The sequence below is a fragment of the Rousettus aegyptiacus genome, unplaced genomic scaffold, assembly GCF_014176215.1.
Source record: "Rousettus aegyptiacus isolate mRouAeg1 unplaced genomic scaffold, mRouAeg1.p scaffold_m13_p_6, whole genome shotgun sequence".
Lineage (NCBI taxonomy): Eukaryota > Metazoa > Chordata > Mammalia > Chiroptera > Pteropodidae > Rousettus > Rousettus aegyptiacus.
In genome coordinates, this window is record NW_023416309.1 from 57,824,699 (window position 1) to 57,830,002 (window position 5,304).

Genomic DNA, 5,304 nt, shown 5'->3' on the forward strand with positions numbered 1-5,304 from the left:
GGCACTTCAGGGAGTGTGCACGCACCCATGGGCAGGGCCGGCGTGTGGCCATTTCGGGCACTTTGCCACCTGATTTTGATGGGAATGCCTGATGATTGATTCTTAGTATACTGTTCACTGGACGTTTCTAATAGGTACTCTTAATCTTAGAAAAATTACTTCTACGCCTCTTCTTCCTCCTCTTCCTGTCCACCTCTCCGGATGCCCCTTCCCCACTGAGCGCCTCGCCGTTCTGCGCACAAAGCATTACGCCCCTCCTTCCTCGTTATCCAACGAGTGACGTGTACAAACAAGAAACGTGCATTACCTAACGTTCGTAACGACCGCCCCTTCTCACCTGAAGTACATTAGCTTTTCCCCAACCAGTCTTAGGTGAGAAGTAATTCTCTAGACTAGCTCAGCAGCCGCACAGAAGGGGCCTGCAGGTGGACTCGAATGGGAATTCGAGTTCCCAGGTTTTTATTTCTCCCTGATGATTTTACTGTTTTTGAAATTTCACAGAAAAAAAAAAAAATGGGCGTAAAATAATACAATTTCAAACTCTCTCTCTCCCTAGCAGTTTAATCACGGACGAACTTCATTGGAACAGAACATTAGTCTATCACATGATCTACTGCAGTGGCCGAGGCAATGCTTTCTGGAAAGACGCAGGTCTGGGGCCTCGTGCACCCCCACTGGAAAAACAGCTGAGACCCAGGAAGGTGGACGGGCGCTGGTGGCGGCCACGCGGGCCGTGCAGGGACAGGAGCCCGGCATCCTGACTCCACGGTGTACGCTGGCGAACTTCCGCCGAGCCGGCAGATGCAGAGCAAAGGCTGGTTGGGAGGACGACCTGCCCTGAGCTCAGGGCCCATGGGAGAGTCAGGCAGCAAGGGAAGGCGGGCGCCCAGGGAGTGTCCTAGAGAACGGGGGCCCAGGGGCCAGGACCTCCAGCTGCGGGACGCCCGGCATGCTCTGCGCACTCTGGCTTCCTCCTTTCCAACGGTCTGACTCTGCCCAAAGACTCGGAGCCTCCAGGATGCTCTGGAGGCCTCGCTGCCCCTTCCCCAATGCAAACCCTTGGAGGGGCAGGTGGACACCACGGCCCTCGTCAGATTCTGGGCCTGACATCGTTTTTACTTCAGGCAATAACCTCCTTATGACTCAGAGTCTTCACGCCCAAAATAGGGTGAATAAAAGTGCTGTGAAGTTAAAGCTGTTGTAACACCCTCAGCCCCCCCAAAACCTGAGCATAAGCTCGTCCAGCTGAAGAGCAGCCTGGTGATTTGAAAGCAGAATGTGCCCGCTGGGGCCACCTGCTGGCGGCAGAGGCGCTGGTGCAGACGCTCCTGCTGCAGGTTATTATTTTCTTAATTTAATTTTATTATTAGTTTCGCGTATACAGTACACTGGTTAGACATTCATGTAGTTTATGAAATGGTCCCCTCGATGGCTCCTTCTCTCCTCTGGCCCTCCACCCAGTCATTACCTTCCTGCTGGCCGCATTCCCTACGCCGCGCTCCCCACCCCCGTGACCCTGTATCTACTACTGTTTAATACTTCTTTAGCCCTTCGCCCCCTTCTTCCAGCCCCCAGCCTCCCTCCCTTCTGGCCATCACCAGATTGTCCTCTATATTTGTGAGTCAGTTTTTGATTAGTTTATTCTTTTTGTTCCTTAGATTTCACACATACATGAAATCATGTGGTATTTATTTTGCTCTGACTTATTTCCCTCAGCATAATAACCTCTAGGTCCACCCACGTTGTTGCAAATGATAGGATTTCATTTTCTTAATGGCTGAGTAATATTCCATTGTATATATGAACCATAACTTCTTTATCCAATCATCTGTTGATGGGCATTTAGGTGGCTTCCTTATCTTGGCTATTGTAAATCGTGCTGCCATGAACACAGGGGTGCAGAGATCTTTATGAATTATTGTTTTGCTTTTCTCTGGATAAATACCCAGAATTGCAATTGCTGGGTCAAAGGGTATATTCATTTTTAATTTTGGGGGGCATCTCCAGGCTGTTTTCCATAGTTGCTGTACCAATTCGCAGTCCCACCAACAGCGTAGGAGGGCTCCCTTTTCTCCACATCCTCACCGACACTTGTTCTTTGATTTATTGATGACAGCCATTCTGACAGGTGTGAGGTGATATCTCATTGTGGTTTTGATTGCATTTCTCTGATGATTAGTGACTTTGAACATCTTTTCATATGTCTATCGGCCATGTATATATCCTCCTTGGAGAAATATCTGTTCGGGTCTTCTGCCCATTTTTTAATTGGATTGTCTGGTTTTCTGTTGCTGAGTTGTATGAGTTCTTCGTATATTTTGACTATTATCCCCTTATCAGATGCATCATAAGCGAATATCTCCTCCTATTCAGTCGGTCGCTTTTCGTCTTATTGATGGTTTCCTTTGCTGTGCAAAAACCTTTTAGTTCGATGTAGTCCCGTTTGTTTACTTTTTCTTTTTATTCCTTGCAGGTTTGTTCAGAGGTGAAAGGTCGTAAGCATAGAAGCTTCGGATCTCACGTTTCGCAGTCAAGTGGGGCCACTTCGGGAGCCTGAAGGGACCGTGAGCAGCTGCAGACTCCTTTTCAGCACGTCACCGACGTGCTTCGTCTCTTCGCCGGGCTTTGAGGTAAGACGGGCCTCTCAGTGTTGAGCTCCCATCACGTGCCCTCGGCCACAGTCTGGCCGCAACAGGTCAGGCAGGAAGGGCAGAGGAGAGCTGCTTAGTGTCATCCAATCTCAGGAGCAGACATGCAACTGGGGATTAAGCATAGCCATCGTGTGCAAAAAAAATAAAACTGCTTTGAGATATTTACTGAAAGGAAGTGGTCAGTGCTCTAAGATAGGACTTTTGTTTATCTTCAATTATTTTCAGCAAATTAGAGTTATGCTCAGCCTTCTGTGTGCGCGTTTCTGGGCTGACTGTAGAACTGACATCATGAAGGTGATAGAAAATTTGCTAAATTTCTATTTTGTCTTCTTTACATTTCCAGGTGAAAGTTTAATGATGAGGTACAGTGTTGATAAGATGTTTGTGGGGAGAATTTCATGTGCGTTTGGGGAAGGGTCCTGTCTTCTTCTAGCAGAGGAAGAAACGGTGGCGCTGTTTTGTAAGACCTCACTCACTGTTTCCAACGCCAAGGTGAGCACCAGCTAAATGAAGCCCCTCACCGAGCAGAAAGGTACAAATGCTGAACGTTCACACAGATGTGCCAAAATCTGGAAAAAAAAAACCCAAATTAAGCACGTCTTCAAACACGGGGCAGGTTTCCTCAGAAGACAGGGGTGCGACGGGGTTTGTCCTGGAACAGCGAGATGACTCGGGGGTCACCAGATAAGGAGGGCGTCTCCTACAGGGCCGCACGGCCTTGTCACGTGCAAAGGCTGGGTGAGGAGGCCAGCTACGTCTTCTGCTGTCACGTCATTTAGTTACCAGGGTTTATTTTGTTAGCGCAGTTTTACGTTTGCAACGCAGTGGAGCAGCAAGTGCAGACAGCGCCGTGAACCCCGCCCCTGGCCCCGCCCCTGGCCCCGCCCCCGCCAGCGCCCGCACCGCTGACTCGCCCCGGCACGCATGCGTGTTACAGCGCAGGGACCAGCACCGATCCGTTATCCTCAGTGCGGGTCCACGGGTTACACCTGGGCACTCGTGCTGTGCATCCTGCTTGTGATGAATGCGTAGGTCACGTGTCCGCCACCACAGTGGCAAACGGGGCATTTTCCCCGCCCTAAGCACTGCTTTTGGGGAGCCCATGGTGAGCGGCTGCAATCCTTCCGTCTAGTCTTGGAATGACTGCCCATCTGGGGGGTCTTGGCTTCTCCAAGGTCCTAAAGTTGCTGCTTTCGTGTTCTTGTTCTTGCATTTGGGACGATAGCAGACTGTCCCCAGATTGTTGGGCCGCTCGCTGCCCTCGTCTGGCACGGCCGTGCGGCTCGGCCATCTGTCTGCCCCTCTGTGCTCCCGCCCATCTCCTCTGGGTCGCTTGCTCCAGACCAGGGGTCCCCAACCCCTGGGCCACGGACGGGTGCGGATCCGTGGCCTGTTAGGAACTGGGCCGCACAGCAGGAGGTGAGCAGCCAGCCAGAGCGCGAAATTTCACCTGTATCTGCAGCTGCCCCCAGTGCCAGCACCACCGCCTCGGCCCCGCCTGGGGTCGTCAGGTGCCAGCTTCTCACAGGCGCGCTGATCCCTGGTGCCAGGAAGGCAGGGGACGGCCGCGCTATGCCGGTCCTGACAGCCGGCCGGGTTTCGCCGGCCTCCTGGTCGGCCTCGCAGGTGCTTCCGCGAGCGGGCTCCGCAGGGCTCGCGCCCGGCTCCTCGGTGGGCGGCCACCACCGGCTTCACGCCCGGGGCGCTCTCTCCACCGTCTGGTTGGGAGCCTGCCCCGAGGAACAGGCCGCCAAGCCTCCTCGGAGGAATCAAACAGCCGATCCTGTACGCGCCGTGGCTGGTGGCGCTTTAAGCCCACGTCGGAGGTGCCAGGACGTGAGAGCCGCTCCCGAGCTGACTGCGACCTCCAGGGCCGCTGAAAGACGTCCGCCCGCCCTGCTCTTCAGAGAAGAAGCTAAGTCGTCTTCCACCTGACGTGGGCGAGGTAGTGGCAGCGCACAGTGGGGACGGTCCCACACGCTTCCCCTCAGCGGCCGGCTCCCAGGTGGAGTTCAAGGCCGTCCCGCTGTGCCGGGGCCGGAGGGTCCAGCCAGGCCCCTGGCCGGGGGCCGGGCGCGTGGAGGGTGTGTGCCCTGTGATCGATTCGAGAGCCACTTCTTTCTTCCCTTGGGCTGTCTTGCCTCTCGAAAATTAATGTCGTCTGATTGAAGAGGCTCGTTAGCCTCACAGACCCCGCAGCATCTGGGGACGGCTGAGGCGGGAGCGAGGCTCGGCGCCCCTGTGCAGACGGCCAGGGTCGCAGTTCTGAAAAATCGCACCCCACGCCTTCCGCAGGCCTTGGCCGGGCGCAGTCCCCGCCTCCGGGTCGGGGTGACAGTGGCCTTGGCCGAGCCCGGGACCTCGCCGCTCCGCACCTGCTGAGCCCGGGCACGTGGTGAAGGCTGCCAGCGAGGCCCATCTGTTTGTTCGCTTATCCAAGTGACGCTGGGCAGCAGCTTCTTCATGTGACCGGCCATCGTGCGGGTGGCGCTGGGGCAGCTGTGGACGGGCAGCCGGGGCAGTCAAGACGACAGGCGTCCACGACGACGAGCCCCGAGCTGGCTGAGGGCCGCGTCCCAAATGCACGTGGGAACCCCGCAGCGGCTGAGCGGAGGACCAGGTGTCAGGGGTGTCTCTTTTGTTTAGTTTCGTG

At 54.9% G+C, this 5,304-nt stretch overlaps 1 long non-coding RNA gene across 1 annotated transcript; it reads left to right on the plus strand.

Annotated features, from left to right (window-relative positions):
- Positions 1-416: 416 nt before the first annotated feature.
- LOC107512568 lies at positions 417-3,476 on the plus strand. Its single transcript, XR_001597322.2, has 3 exons — positions 417-1,337; positions 2,474-2,630; positions 2,995-3,476. It is a non-coding gene; the product is annotated as an uncharacterized LOC107512568 (long non-coding RNA).
- Positions 3,477-5,304: the final 1,828 nt, after the last annotated feature.